At 41.9% G+C, this 16,226-nt stretch overlaps 1 protein-coding gene across 6 annotated transcripts in view; it reads right to left on the bottom strand.

Annotated features, from left to right (window-relative positions):
* Positions 1–3,130, bottom strand: part of TMEM144 (transmembrane protein 144) — a 28,883-nt gene extending 25,753 nt beyond the window's left edge. For 2 of the 6 annotated variants that reach the window (XM_084625941.1, XM_084625944.1), the window contains exon 1: positions 2,824–3,130. The gene's annotated coding sequence lies outside the window, so the exon portion shown is untranslated. Of the gene's footprint in view, positions 1–1,687; positions 1,839–2,602; positions 2,746–2,823 lie in introns of those variants that run through there. The other 4 variants (XM_084625942.1, XM_084625943.1, XM_084625946.1 and 1 more) reach the window with 4 other exon arrangements.
* Positions 3,131–16,226: the final 13,096 nt, after the last annotated feature.

Genomic DNA, 16,226 nt, shown 5'->3' with positions numbered 1-16,226 from the left:
CAGAGAGTGTTTGCTGTCACAGACACTACTGAAATGCTGTTTCATGCAGGTAGACGCGTGTAACAAATATTAAATACATTAGAAACACCACATTTAGAGGATTATGGGTAAAAGCTAATGCTGGGAATTTATCAGGAAATAGCCCCAGGTGGCAATGAAATGTAAAACATTTCATTCACACGAAATCACTGAACTTTGTCCATGACAGCAGAAGTTTAATGTGTAAAGATTCCAAAAACTAAATATAAAGGAGAGTATTTGGTGTGATAGTTATGTGGTACCACTGTATTTGTACCACTCTTTATACTAGACTAAAATAACATCCCAGTGCAGTCTGGCATCTCCACACGCAGATGCACTAAATACCGCTATTGGAAAAGTAGCACATATTTATAAATAACAGTGGCCATAATTTTCCAAACCTGGGTTCCAATATTAGTCATCAAAATAAGTGACCTGAATTTCAGAGGTGCTCAGGCCTGTGAAAATCAGGGCATTTTTATTGAGGGGCTTCATTTTGTGGATGAGATTTTGGCCAATCTTCCAAGTAGTAGCTCCTGGTGCTAGGATCCTGGTAATACTGCAAATGCTCCTTAGTTGGCCTCAGTGGTTAAAGCAGGTTGAAACCAGATGGCGAACTCTTACATGATCAGCCAAAGAAGAGAGGGAGCTCTCCCTCTGCTTTCAGCAATGGAGGAAGAGCTGTGTTCCCCCACATCCATTCCTCCTGGACTGGCCCTATTATCCACTGCGGCAGCAGAGTGACAGGTTTTGCTTGAAACTAGGATCAGCAGGTGAAAAGTTTACTCTCCACATGGAGCGAAATGAATGTAATTATTTAAATGTTTCCCCCTGGAGGGTGTTGGGGTGTTTTCTCTTTGAACACCCAAGAAAAAACCAGGAGATTCCTTAGGGTTGGAGTAGAAGGTACCCCACCATGAGAAGAGCATGGGGCAACTTACTCCACCTGTCTAGGCCTCTGTTTTCCCACTCATCCTTTGTCTGTCTGGTCTATTTAGAACGCAAGCTGTTTCAGAGAGTTTTTACAGTATTTTGCTATATGTTTGTAAAAAAACAAAACAAAAAACCCCCCCAAACAAACAATATAACAGAGTGGCAATTTTGCCACAGATAAGCTTCAAAAACAGACTCCAAGGAGAAACTGCTGAGCTCTAATTAACATGCAAACTAAATACCATTAACTTGGGTTTGAAGAGAGACTGGGAGTGGCTGGGTCATTACACAGATTGAATCTGTTTTCCCATGTTAAGTATCCTCCTACCTTCTTGTCAACTGTCTGAATGGGCCATCTTGATTATCACTACAAAAGTTTTTTTCTCCTGCCGATAGCTCATCTTAATTAATTAGCCTCTTACAGTTGGTATGGCTACTTCCACCTTTTCATGTTCTCTGTATGTGTGTATATATATCTTCTTACTATATGTTCCATTCTATGCATCCGATGAAGTGGGCTGTAGCCCACGAAAGCTTATGCTCTAATAAATTAGTTAGTGTCTAAGGTCTCACAAATACTCCTGTTCTTTTTGTGGATACACACTAACACGGCTGCTGCTCTGAACCTGTCATAGAAAAAACAGTTGTTTGCGGTGGTGTTGTAGCTGCCTTGGTCCCAAAATATTTGAGAGACAAGGTAGGTTGGCCCAGTAAAAGACAATGCCTCACTTACCTTTTTTCTCTCATAGAAAAAATATGCAGTTCAATTCACCAAGGGCCAGATTTTAATTCCCTTACTCATGCTGAGTAGTACCTTATTCCATGATGTCAAGGGAACTAACTCAGAGTAAAGGACTTCCCAGCAAGAATACCGATGGTGGAATCTGGCCAGAAATAAGTAATCACAAATACAGTCACAAATGAAATAACGGCACATGTCATTTATTTTTTCACGTACGAATCTGCAAATATTGTGCGACTCTTCAAAAATGTAACTCAAATGGTAACTGAGAACTCAAACTCTCTGTTATCCTTTTCCCTTTTCAAACAAAAGCAACATGGATGATAATCCATTTAATAATTACGATTGTAATGGATTTGTTTCCACAGTCAGCGTTCTTGTGTAGAGGGCCTAGGCTGAAATTGTGTCTTGTTGGAAGTGGGCTCAGCTCTAGAGACTTCCGTGTAGCCTTGCTCACTTACATCAGCAGATATTTCACCCCTTTCATCTCACTCACTCCAGAAGCATTAATTAGGCAAATTACCACACTGAGAGAAGCATTAACATACCCACAGAAGCATTATAGGCACAGGTTTCAGAGTAGCAGCCTTGTTAGTCTGTATTCGCAAAAAGAACAGGAGTACTTGTGGCACCTTAGAGACTAACCAATTTATTTGAACATAAGCTTTCGTGAGCTACAGCTCACTTCCGAGAGCTTATGCTCAAATAACTTTGTTAGTCTCTAAGGTGCCACAAGTCCTCCTTTTCATTATAGGCACAGTACATCCTCTCCTTTGAGCTTTCATTCACTTCATTCATTGCCTTTACATGATCATATCATTAAAAAGTATTGATATTATTTAAAATTGTTTAATTTAAATGGCAGTATCTTACTTTGATTTTAATGAAGTGATAATATAGGCTTACCTATTTACTCTGTCAATCCAACTGCTGGATAGTTTCATTTCTCTCTACCCATTTGATTTTTGAAATTCACATCTCCTTTACTTCTGCGCTTTATAAATGTGTCTCCCCTTAATATTCCACTTTTACTAGTGTATCTATGTGACTCTCCTTGCAATCACTTTGCTCACATTACAAAATCCTAGGCACATAAATGTGTTTTCCTTTACAGTGACTTTACTTACAATTGTTTCTTTGAAGTTCCGACTTCCTGCACGGACTTGCTCTGCAGAAACTGCCGGTGCCCAACTCCAGTTCCTGCTTCTCCTCATGTGATCAAGGCTTCCTCCCACCCACCCGTCCTTCTCTTTCATTCATTTATTATCTTTTGGGCACATTTAATACTGAGGGGAACTTGTCATACTACATGTGTGTTGAGAGTGCAGGGGAAGGGATAACTCCCAAACTGCCAATGAAGCAGAACAGCCTTCTGATTCTGACCTCTGTTCCCGTCTTCTTCCCTCTTGTGGCTCCGCTGTATCAGCAGCTGCTTCATGTCATGTGCTTGGGGCTGATCACGAGTCCAGGGCACTGCCAGAAGCAGAAGCAGGAGGAGGAGTAAGGGCTGCAGGCAGTTTCGGTGCAGCGTTTCGGAAGTGCAGGCTTAATTTAACTCTATGTTTTGGGGATTTCTAATGCTTAAAGGCTTCTTAAAAACAAACAAACAAACAAAAAACCCCAAACCCTCAAATGCTTTGAAAAGAAATAGGCACTCACAACACTGATATGTGCCTGCAGCTTTAACTAGATCTTAATTAAGTTTTTTTTTTGTGTGGAGATACATATGCACACAAAAATAGTTAAAAGAACATTATTGAGGTGGCAGTCAAGTGCTCAAAATTTCAGAAATGCCAGATTGAAGGTTGCCTGTGCAACCTGTATTCACCGCGCTTGTGCCTGTGCATTACAATACAGCCCTTAATTACATGGTTACATGCTATTTTTTCATGCATCATTCTGTGCACAAGAATGGTGCTCAGTTAATGAGCTGCTATTCACTATTCAGTTTTCTCCTTATTGTTCAATGAGTGGCCCCATTTACTGCACACTATTCAACCCTTGCTCTGGAAACAGAATTGTTAACTTCCTCACAGGTGTTTCTGTAGCGGTTATCACTACAGTATCTGAATGCTTCACAAACATCAATATTTATTTTCACATCACTCCTGTGAGATCAGGGGTGATATTATCCCCATTTTACAGATGTGGAACTGAGGCATACAGAGATTAAGATCAAAAGTTTCCGCTACTTTTTGGTGCTCAATTTGAAATGCCTAGGACCTGATTTTTCAGAGGATTTAGCATTTTTATACCACTTCATAAATTCAAAGCACCACTCTAATCTATTTCATATGCAGTAATGAGCGCTCAGCAGTTCTGCAAATCTAGTCCCAGGTAAATCAAGCTTGAGAACCCAAAAATGAGGAACACACAATTAGTGATCACATGGGAAAATTTTGGTTTAAATGACTTGCCCAGTATCACTCTGTTGTGGAAGCAGGGATAGAATAATCCTGTTCTCCTGAATGGAATTACCTGGCTGGGGTCTTGTGGAAAAACTAGTGATTGATCATGTAATTAGAGACTGACTGTATCATAATTCACAAGGGGACAGAATTAAGGTTGTGCCTTAATTCTGGCATTTTCAATTTCCCCCTTCTGTTTTCCTCCACTCTCGCCCAAACTCCTGCCGCACTCTCCCTCTGCTCCTATGCATTCCTGCCCGCCCATTCCACTTTGCTGCTTAACCACTTTTGTCTCCTGTCTTCAGGTTTAAAGTATACAGTATCTTCAACTTGTTTGTTTCTTCACTTCTTATTTTTGATATTATTGAACCTTAATTTGAGAGTGTCAGGTTCTTTTTCAACTGTCTTATATTTTCTAAATAAAACAGCAAAGCTAATGCCTGAAATAATTTCTTAGAAGTGGAGATATTCATGAGCAAAATCTTGCTTGCTTTATTTATTCTGTATGTTCTGTGGATTGTGGGTTGCCTGAGGATGACATGGATATGGTACACACAGCTTGCCATGATGTACAGATGTATCTCTAGACCAGCGTTTCCCAAACTTGCGACGCCGCTTGTTCAGGGAAAGCCCCTGGTGGCCTGGGCTGGTTTGTTTACCTGCTGCGTCCGCAGGTTTGGCCGATCGTGGCTCCCACTGGTAATTTAAATTCACTCACCTTTTGGAAAACTGTGGGGTTGTACCAAGTAGAGACAAATTTTTATGCAAAAGTAAATAGGAATGGAGGAGAACATTTAAAACAAAACATGCGGCACTAATAACTGGCTGAATTCCCACTTGTAGTTTTGGGATATGGTATTTACAGTGCATGATATAGCCTTTGATCTAATGGTATTTGCATTGCCAGGCTGGATTCCACAATGAAGTTATAATTCTGGCCTTGATCCTGCAATACTGAAATACTTGGAGGGTGCAAAGTTTTCTACAAATCTTTGAAGATGTTTGCATGTGTGTACCTTCCTCTCACCCCCTTGCAAGAAATTAGTTGAGATTCCTCCCCAAATTACCCATACCCTTGGAATCCTCATGGACAAGAGCCAGCGGTATGGAGATCCGGTGCCTCTACACTGGTGCTGGAACCCCAGCACACTCAACCCGCTCCATGGCAATCTGGCTGAGATAGAGCAGCCGTGCCATCAGGATTCCTTTGATTGTGACTGCCCTTGCTGTTTCCTATCTGGATTGGCTAAATGGAAAGGTAGTTTATCGCTGTATCAACTCTTTTGGTTAATCTTTGAGAATAGTTGGTGGATGATTGCATTTCCCACCCTCTTCCCCATTGTATACCCAACTCCTAATCCTTGCTCCAACACAGACTGACCCTGGGAAAGCCATCTGTGTGATCACATGAAAGGATTGGGGGGGATAGAGCAGTGTCGTTGGCTGATATTATAGACATATGTACACACTTCCTTCATGGGATAGGTGAAATCCACTTGGGAGGGGCCTCCATGCACAGGTCTGGGTGAGGCTATCTGGATCCTTGTTTGTGATATTAGAATGTGATGCACAGGGAACGGTAGAGTTGTGACAAAGGCATCATTATAACATTGCTGCAGATTGAAGCAGAAAGAGAGCATGCTGTGAACCAACCTTTTGCCAGATACAAATATCTTTAAAAATTTGTAAAAATAATTAGGGACAACTATTTTTAAAATATCAAACAAATGTAAAAATAATATATTGTATCTTTGGGCTGAGTGGTTAGTCCATATCTGAGGCATAGCCGGGCTATTTCCATTAGAAGGAAAAATTGATAATAGGAGTCAGGTATTTCTTTGATGCAAACTCTGCTCCCTGTCAGGCCCACACTCATGACTGCTTTTCTGGCTTTCTTTTGGCTCTCTCCACCCAGCAACCAATCAATGCCTAAGCTCCTGCATTTGCAATCAGGCCCCAGAAACCCCCCTTGGCCCATATGGCTCAACTTCTAATTGGCCCTGCATGCAGCCTCGTGCCTTAGGCTTCTATTGTCTCCTCCTATTTTACGCCATAAAGGAGATCTATTGCATCTTTCATTTAGCCTGAATGAAGGGTGATTAGCAGGCCCATCAGCTTTTAACAATGCCAAACCAACCTAACTTCCTTCTTTGACAGGGCTACTGGCCTAGTGGCTTGGGGGAAAGCTGTAGATGTGATATATCTTGATTTTTAGTAAGGCTTTTGACCCGGTCCCACATGACATTCTCATCAGCAAACTAGGGAAATGTGGGCTAAATGAAATTACTGTAAGGTGGGTGCACAACTGATTGAAAGACCATACTCAAAGAGTACTTATCAATGGTCTACTGTCATATTGGGGGGATGTTTCTGGTGGGAACCTGCATGGGTCTGTTCTGGGTCTAGTATTAGTCAATATTTTCATTAATGACTTGGTTAATGGAGTGGAGAGTATGGAGGGGAGAGTATGCTTATTAAACTTGTGGATGGCACCAAGCTGGGAGGGCTTGCTAGCACTTTTGAGGACAAGATTATAGTTCAAAATGACCATGACAAATTGGAGAACTGGTCTGAAATCAGCAAGATGAAATTCAATAATGACAAGTGCAAAGGAAGGAAAAAACAAATGCACAACTACAAAATGGGGAATAACAGGCTTGGCAGTGATACTGCACTGAAGGATCTGGGAATTATAGTGGATCACAAATTGAATGAGTCAACAATGTGATGCAGCTGTGAAAAAGGCAAATATTCTGGGGTATATTAACAGGAGTGTTCTGTGTAAGACATGAGACATAACTGTCCTGCTCTTCTCGGCACTGATGAGGCCTGAGCTGGAGTACTTTATCCTGTTCTGGCAACAGACTTACAGAAAGATGTGGACAAACTGGAGAGAGTCCAGAACAACAAAAAATGATAAAAAGTTTAGAAAACCTGACTTCTGAGGAAAGGTAAAAAAAACTGGGCATGTTTAGTCATGAGAAAAGAAGATTCCGGGGAACCTGATAAGTCTTCATATATGTTAAAAGCTGTTTATAAAGAGGACAGTGAGCAACTGTACTCCATGTTCCGTGAAGGTAAGATACAAAGTAATGGGCTTAACCTGCAGCAAGGGAGAGTTAAATTAGATATTAGGAAAACCTTCAGAGGGTTTGCTTACAGCGCTGCACTGGGTGCAGCTGACTACTGTAGTGCTTAGTGAAGATGCTACATATGCTGAGGGGAGAGTTTCTCACCTGGGCATAGGTACTCCAACCTAGCTACTGCCTCTTGGGGAGATGATGGGAGAAGCCCTCGTGTCAACATCATGCTGTCTACACTGGGGGTTAGGTCGGGATAACTACGTCGCTCAGGGGTGTGGGTTTTCCACATGCCTGAGTGACATACTTATATTGATATAAGTTTGTAGTATAGATCAGGACTAATGCTAAGGATAATTAGGAACTGAAACAGGCTTCCAAAGGAGGTTTTGCAATCCCCTTTGTTCGAGGTTTTTAATACCTGTCAGGGATGGTCTAGGCTGATTTGGTTCTGCCTCAGCATGACAAGGAGTTGGGGGAGGACTGGACTAGATGACTTCTCAAGGTCCCTTCCAGTGCTACCTGTCTATGTTTCTGTGAGTACCTATAGATCAAAGACATGCTTGATGGCAGCCATCAACATCTAATAGTATAACAATATACCCCCCCCAACCTAGAGTATTGGTATATGCAGCCCCTTTCTGAGGCGAAGTGAGACAGTATGTGAAAGCAAACTGTCATAATCAGTAACTGTTATAACATTATAATTTGTTTGCATTATGGTACTGCCTAGAGACCCCAATTAAGTTTGGGGGCCCCCCTCCTGTTAGTAAAACTCAGAGTAAGAAACAGCCATAGTAGTACAAGTATATTCTAAAATGATTATGTATTATATTGAATAGTTTTCTAAATACTACTGGCACCAGTGATGGGGCATACAAAGCCCGCAATGGGGGCAGGGAAGTGTTTAAGGCGCTGCTAGGGGCTCAAGATCCCTGCCCCACCACACCTGCAAGCCAGGTCAGGCCTGCAGGAGGGGCCTTAAGAAGGAGAAACTCTGCTTAGTTGGCAGCAGCCTTGGTTTCAGCCTTGTGGAATACAGTGTGGCTGGGAATAGGGACTGTGTGCACAACCATTGCCTGTCTTAGTCCCCTGGGGGAAAGAAGGCCAGACACTGAACTAATACTCTAGAACTCTTACCAGTAACTTGCCAGTGGGTGGTGAAATGTGCTGCGCCCTGCTGAGGGCCCACTGAGGGAAGGGAGTTCCACAAAGGGCTTGCGGTGGTTATTTTTGTTTGATCTTTGATAACCTCAGAAGGGGTAGAGTCCCATGGGGCCCAGCTGGAAGACTGAGTCTCCCACATCTGGAACTGTGCTGTTGGCCATTAGATGCTGAAGAGAGGGTGAGTACAGGGACTTGTTGCACCCCAAAGGTAGGGTTGCCAACTCTGTCTGAAGCTATTCCAGGAGATTTTCCCCCTCAACATGATGTAATGTCATTTTCTTAAAATATCCTATTAAAATCTCCCAGATTGCTTCCAATAGTCACTGGGAGGTCGATGCCAATTCCGGGAGACTCTAGGCCAATCCTGGAGAGTTGGCAACTCTACCACAGGGGTACTGTGGGAGCCCAAATCCATTACCCTCACAAAGTCAATATCGAAATCCGTGGCCACTATAATGTACAAAGGGCCCAACTCTCAGTTACTGTCTCTTATCTGCTTCACATTCCACTTCTGCAGCATTTGAGAACAGATATAACTCTGAGGAAAAACAGTGACCAATTTCTTCTCTCCTCCACCATTTTCTCTTCTCCCCTCTATCAGGTCAGGTACGCTGAGGTCATTTTACTGTCCCAGCCAGTCAGACATGCCCCTGAGAAACAGCATTGCCTGGAGACGATGCTGTTGTTTAGCAGTGGTGTTTAGAAAATATTGCTGGCTGGGATCCCAGCTGAAGCTGAGCACCAGAAACAGAGTGCAGATCTGCAAAGAATGAGTACTCCTTTGAAAATCCTCCAGTTTGTTTGAGTGCCAAAATCAGGTGCTCTGCAGGGGATTTCAGCACCCTCCAGGAGGCTTTTTACAAATCCCTCTGTAAGGATATTACCCAGACCAATTAAAGCCTAGACTGTTAGTCAGCATTTTTGGTCATGAAACAAACATTTTCCTTTTATCTTTTTAGAATATTGTTTCCAGATGGCAGTTCCAATCAATCTCTTTAGAAATACAGCATAAACCTTCAGAAGTAAAATGTTTCATATTTCAAAGTACAAATCTACATCATCCTTAGTAATGACATACAGCATTTTCAGCTAATAGGTCCTCAGAACCATTCATAACTGTAAGGCATAGATAGGAGGTGGTAAATCAGTCAATTTCACCACAGTGTATGTGTGTGACACTTATGGAGATGAAGTGGATGATGTCTCTATGGAAACAATTTAGCTGCAGTGTATCCAAGAGGAACAAAAGGCCACACTATAATGTTCAAATACTGTGCTGTGTGAAGGAGATGGATCTGTTTTCCAGATGCAGCGTTCCTTTTTCATGATTTTAATAATTATATACTAATGCAAAATGGTAAAAATCTTTAACATTGAACTACTCAGATATAATGCCAATCCTCACATACTGAGAACCCCAATACAAAGCCAATATGTTGCACTCTAGCCCACATCCTCTCCAGATGTCCAAGATAAAAGATAGTGTCTTCCCACCTACCGTCACTACTGGAACTCGTCCAAAAATGGGGAATTTTGCAATTGTTGCAAAAAATTTGTCACTAGTTTTTGTCTGAAAAATTCTGACCAGCTCTAATTCCTCTAATTCCTAATACCTCTTCCTTGTTTAGATTGATCCTCAGCCAGCCCCTGCTCCCCGCACCTCACTCGGTTATTTGTTCCCTGCAGCTACCATGACAGAAATGATGAAGTTGTAGAGCTGTGTCATCTGTGTATTGAATACATTATAGCCCATGTCTTCTCTCTAACCCTCCCAATGGCTTTCTATACACATTGAACAAAAGGGGTAACAGAATGGATCCCTCTGGACCCTTTATTGCTCTGTATAGAAAGGAGTTTGGGGTCCTGTAATAATGTGGGTTAATTAACACACGGCAGACGCTAAGGCAGATTCCCCACAAGGATATATTATTGGTCACAGTATATCCTAAGGCCTAGCTTACCTCAAACCAGGGACCTGGAGGGAGGGAAGGGTTTCCAAAAGATGTAAATGGGAATTAAAAGTTATATCTGAATTTTCTGTCTGTCTCATCCATGTCCAGCAAGCAGGTTAAAATGTGTGGAGGAGGGGAGAGGGGGGAGCCAATAACAACATGACGCCAAATGAACAAAAAGAAAGTTGAAACCTTAGCTCATGTCACTATTTTTTGGGAATAATCAAACTGAATGTTTTGGGCTCCCTCTGCTGGTTCTGCAGCAGCACTTCCCTAAACAGCATTCCCAGGGATGTGCGGACATCACAGAGGAAGCTGTTACACAACCTAAAGTGTTAAATATGAAAAGATATTATGTATATTAACCATGTAGTTTAACAAAAACAGCCATGTGTAGTTCAGCTTCATTGCTTCTCCCAGCATCCCAGGGTTTCTATGTGAAGAGAAGGGAATCAATATATGTAGCATTTACTAAAATGGAAAATGACAAAACTGGGAGGGAGTTTCCAAATTTTGAATATTACAAGCAGTTCCATTTATAGAGCACCTTTTATTGCAAAGTGCTTTACAAACTCGTCAGGGATTATTTCATTCACTCTTAGGCAGACAACATTGGCATGCACTGTGCACTTCTGGGATGAAATATGACAGCTGTTAAGCAGGCTGTCATGATAATAGTAACATTATCACTAAGTAATTATAAATGGTTTCCCTTGTGCTGTTCATATGCATTTTGTTTTACAGAGTAAGAAACGTGCTCTGTCATAAAGAGTTTACATTGTAAAGTGGACTAGACAAACAAAGAGAAGATATAGGAAGGAAAGGGCCACAAGGAGGGATTTAGGTGAGAAGAAAGAGGAAGAAATCCTGAATGTTAAGAGGGACACGGAGTACAGAGTATGGCTTGTCAGTATGTGGGAGGCTGTTCCAACCATAGGCCACATGCACTGGAGGTTTAGCATGCATTCTCGTGAATTAATTATAACAACGTCCCTGTAAAATAGGTAACTATTTATCATCCCAATTTTAGAGATGTGGAATCTGAGTCAGAGAGATTAAGTAACTTGCCTAAGACAACAAAACGGGTCTGGGTCAGAGCTTTGGTTTGAATGCAGATATCTTAACATTCAGTCCCATGTCTAATCCACTAGCCTGCTGGAGAAGGCTGCTGCTCATGCTATTTGAACTGCCCACAGTTTGGCCAAAGGCCACATTGACTGCCTAGTAGAAGAGTTGGCATAGATGCAGGCTTCCAGCTGGTCAGGTGCTTGAAGCAGTCTTAGCACAAGCAATAGCAGCTTGGGTGGCACTGTCTCCTAGAGCCATAAATCGGGCTGGGTTTCTTCCAAATACTCAGGTACAGATGGTGGTGGATTTCACAAGTCAATAAACAAACTGACATTCCTAGCTAGTGAACAGTGACCAGAGGAGCTAGCGAACAGGAGTGGCTAACAGGGGAGTTTTGCGAGGGAGTTCTCCAGGTGGAGGAGGAGCGATTACATGACCCTTGGGGCAAGTTTGTTGTCTGAATTCTTTGAGGGGGTCAACAAGCATGTGGACCAAGGGGATCCAGTGGATATAATGTACTTAGATTTTCAGAAAGCCTTTGACAGAAAGCCTCACCAAAGGCACTTACGCAAAGTAAGCTACCACTGGATAAGAGGGAAGGTGCTCTCATGGACTGGTAACTGGTTAAAAGATAGGAAACAAAGGGTAGATATAAATGGTCAGTTTTCAGAATGGAGAGAGGTAAATAGTGGTGTCCCCTAGGGGTCTGTTCTAGGACCAGTCCTATTCAACATATTCATAAATGATCTGGAAAAAGGGGTAAACAGTGAGGTGGCAAAATTTGCATATGATACAAAATTACTAAAGATAATTAAGATCCAGGCAGACTGCGAAGAGCTACAAAAGGATCTCTCAAAACTGGGTGACTGGGCAACAAAATGGCAGATGAAATTTAATGTTGATAAATGCAAAGTAATGCACATTGAAAAGCATAATCCCAACTATACATATAAAATGATGGGGTCTAAATTAGCTGTTACCACTCAAGAAAGAGATCTTGGAGTCATTGTGGATAGTTCTCTCAAAACATCCACTCAATGTGCAGCAGCAGTCAAAAAAGTGAACAGCATGCTGGGAATAATTAAGAAAGGGATAGATAATGGGACAGAAAATATCATGTTGCCTCTATATAAATCCATGGTACGCCCACATCTTGAATACTGTGTGCAGATGTGGTTGCCCATCTCAAAAAAGATATATTGGAATTGGAAAAGGTTCAGAAAAAGAAATGATTAGGGGTATGGAATGGCTTCCATATGAGGAGTGATTAATAAGACTGGGATTTTTCAGCATGGAAAAGAGACAGCTAAGGGGAGATATGATTCAGGTTTATAAAATTATGACTGGAGTAGAGAAAGTAGATAAGGAAGTGTTGTTTACTACTTCTCATAACACAAGAACTAGGGGTCACCAAATGAAATTAATAGGCAGCAGGTTTAAAACAAATAAAGGAAGTATTTCTTCACACAACACCCAGTCAAACTGTGGAACTCCTTGCCAGAGGATGTTGTGAAGGCCAAGACCTTAACAGGGTTAAAAAAAGAACTAGATAAATTCATGGAGGATAGGCCCATCAATTGCTATTAGCCAGGATGGGCAGGAATGGTGTCCCTAGCCTCTATTTGCCAGAAACTGGGAATGAGCAACAGGGTATGGATCACTTGATGATTACCGGTTTCAGAGTAGCAGCCGTGTTAGTCTGTATTCGCAAAAAGAAAAGGAGTACTTGTGGCACCTTAGAGACTAACCAATTTATCTGAGCATAAGCTTTTGTGAGCTACAGCTCACTTCATCAGATGCATAAAGTGGAAAATGCAGTGAGGATGTTTTATACACACAGACCATGAAAAAATGGGTGTTTATCACTTCAAATGATTTTCTCTCCACCCACCCCACTCTCCTGCTGGTAATAGCTTATCTAAAGTGATCACTCTCCTTACAATGTGTATAATAATCAGGGTGGGCCATTTCCAGCACAGGGTTTAACAAGAACGTCTGAGGAACAGTAGGGGGGAGGGAGGGGGAGGAAAAAACAAGGGGAAATAGGTTACCTTGCATAATGACTTAGCCACTCCTGGTCTCTATTCAAGCCTAAGTTAATTGTATCCAATTTGCAAATGAATTCCAATTCAGCAGTCTCTCGCTGGAGTCTGGTTTTGAAGTTTTTCTGTTGTAATATCGCAACTTTCATGTCTGTAATCGCGTGATCAGAGAGATTGAAGTGTTCTCTGACTGGTTTATGAATGTTATAATTCTGGACATCTGATTTGTGTCCATTTATTCTTTTACGTAGAGACTGTCCAGTTTGACCAATGTACATGGCAGAGGGGCATTGCTTGCACATGATGGCATATATCACATTGGTAGATGTGCAGGTGAACGAGCCTCTGATAGTGTGGCTGATGTTATTAGGTCCTGTGATGGTGTCCCCTGAATAGATATGTGGGCACAGTTGGCAACGGGCTTTGTTGCAAGGATAGGTTCCTGGGATAGTGGTTCTGTTGTGTGGTATGTAGTTGCTGGTGAGTATTTGCTTCAGGTTGGGGGGCTGTCTGTAGGTAAGGACTGGCCTGTCTCCCAAGATTTGTGAGAGTGATGGGTCATCCTTCAGGATCCTTGATAATGCGTTGGAGAGGTTTTAGTTGGGGGCTGAAGGTGACGGCTAGTGGCGTTCTGTTATTTTCTTTGTTAGGCCTGTCCTGTAGTAGGTGACTTCTGGGTACTCTTCTGGCTTTGTCAGTCCGCTTCTTCACTTCAGCAGGTGGGTATTGTAGTTGTAAGAATGCTTGATAGAGATCTTGTAGGTGTTTGTCTCTGTCTGAGAGGTTGGAGCAAATGTGGTTGTATCATAGAGCTTGGCTGTAAACAATGGACCATGTGTGTGGTCTGGGTGAAAGCTGGAGGCATGTAGGTAGGAATAGCGGTCAGTAGGTTTCCGGTATAGGGTGGTGTTTATGTTACCATCGCTTATTAGCACCGTAGTGTCCAGGAAGTGTTCCTCAGACGTTCTTGTTAAACCCTGTACTGGAAATGGCCCACCTTGATTATCATACACATTGAAGGAGAGTGATCACTTTAGATAAGCTATTACCAGCAGGAGAGTGGGGTGGGTGGAGAGAAAACCTTTTGAAGTGATAAACACCCATTTTTTCATGGTCTGTGTGTATAAAACATCCTCACTGCATTTTCCACTTTATGCATCTGATGAAGTGAGCTGTAGCTCACGAAAGCTTATGCTCAAATAAATTGGTTAGTCTCTAAGGTGCCACAAGTACTCCTTTTCTTTTTGATGATTACCTGTTCTGTTCATTCCCTCTGGGGCACCTGGCACTGGCCACTGTAGGAAGACAGACTATTGGGCTAGATGGATTTTTGGTCTGACCCAGTAGGGCCGTTCTTATGTTCTAGCCACTGGTTTACATTTTGAAGGCTGTCTGTAATGAAAAGGGCAAGACACTACTTTTTATATTAGCCTTGATATTTCTGCATCTCTGAAACTGGCAATGGCCATTAGCTTCTCAGCTCCGAAGGCTGCTTGGCATCAGAAGGTACAAGCTGAGAGTGGGGATTCATAAATGGAGAGGATTAAGAGAAGGCAACAAGTGTAATGAATAAGAGGAGAGGAGATCAGGAGTGAGGGCAAAATTATGCAGGGCCATGAAGCTCTGGATAAGTTACTTGAATTTGATGCAGTAAATGAAAGGAAGCCAAGGAAGAGATTTGTGGAGGTGATAACTTAATTAGTGACATGGGAAGAAGATGAATTGGCAGTGGCATACAGCAATTCTACAAAATAGTTTAGGACAGGAAGTGAAGATGAATTCAGAATCTCATTGAAATTGCAGAAGAAATTTAGGGAGGCAAAGTGCAATTAGCCGAGTTGGAATTTGACCAGAACACCAGTGTTAATAACTCTACCCTTTCAAATAACACTCAGGAAATATCTATGATCACCGGCGTTCGGGACCTTGGCTTTTGCACCCCATCTATAAGAAGGCACCTCCAGTGGAACAGTTCCTCTTTAGCACTATGCAGGGGCTTTGGTTCAGTATTGATTCAGAGATGAGAGCCATCTCTGGAAACACAAATAACACTTGCTACAGGACCGTCCTTTGTGTTCTTTGATAGATTTCTAAACAAGTCCATATCCAGTTCAATACTGATTAGCACTGGGAGATCTAATAGGATCCCAGCACAAGGCAGAATGGCTGCATGTCATGGGAGTTGAAAAACTACGAACATTTCTTAAGGGCGTCCCTTAAAGGTCAGGCCAAAGTATACATTTTTGGAAAAAGATCTCACCCAGGTTAGAAGACATTAGTCAAGTTCTTGGCATCTTTCCATTCCAAAGAAATTATTGGTGCTGCATTTCAAGAAAGAACAATATTGCCGGAGCACAAGAATAATGGAAGCATTTCTGCTATAATTGTATTAAGGGAGCATCAGAAAAACAACAATCCCAAACTATGTTCTCTGTCGGATCATCACCACTTTAACTACATGGGCTCCTCCTACAAAGCAAAGTGGGAGTGAAACTGTGCTCCAAATCATCAATACTCTTTTATAAAGATCTGTAGGATTAGGTTTGTGTGGGTTATAATGTTTAAAGAGGATGAACTAAAGGAAAACATAAGTAACCAAGACTATCCAAGTCTTTAGAGCAGGGTGGTATAGCCAAAAGTACTAACAAGATTAGTGCAAAGTTGTTAATGCACCTCGTTAGCTTGTTTGAATTAATCCTGCTAGTTTGAGAAATGTCAGTTCAAGTTCTCAGTAAAAACCTGAAATAGAACAAGAGAGAGGGAACCATAAGTAGAAGGAGAAAACTTTTCTTCTGTCTACAGATCACTTGTTC

Source organism: Lepidochelys olivacea, assembly GCF_965140295.1.
Source record: "Lepidochelys olivacea isolate rLepOli2 genome assembly, chromosome: 4".
Lineage (NCBI taxonomy): Eukaryota > Metazoa > Chordata > Testudines > Cheloniidae > Lepidochelys > Lepidochelys olivacea.
Note: the sequence above shows the minus strand (reverse complement) of the source record. Positions and strands in the feature narration are given on the sequence as shown.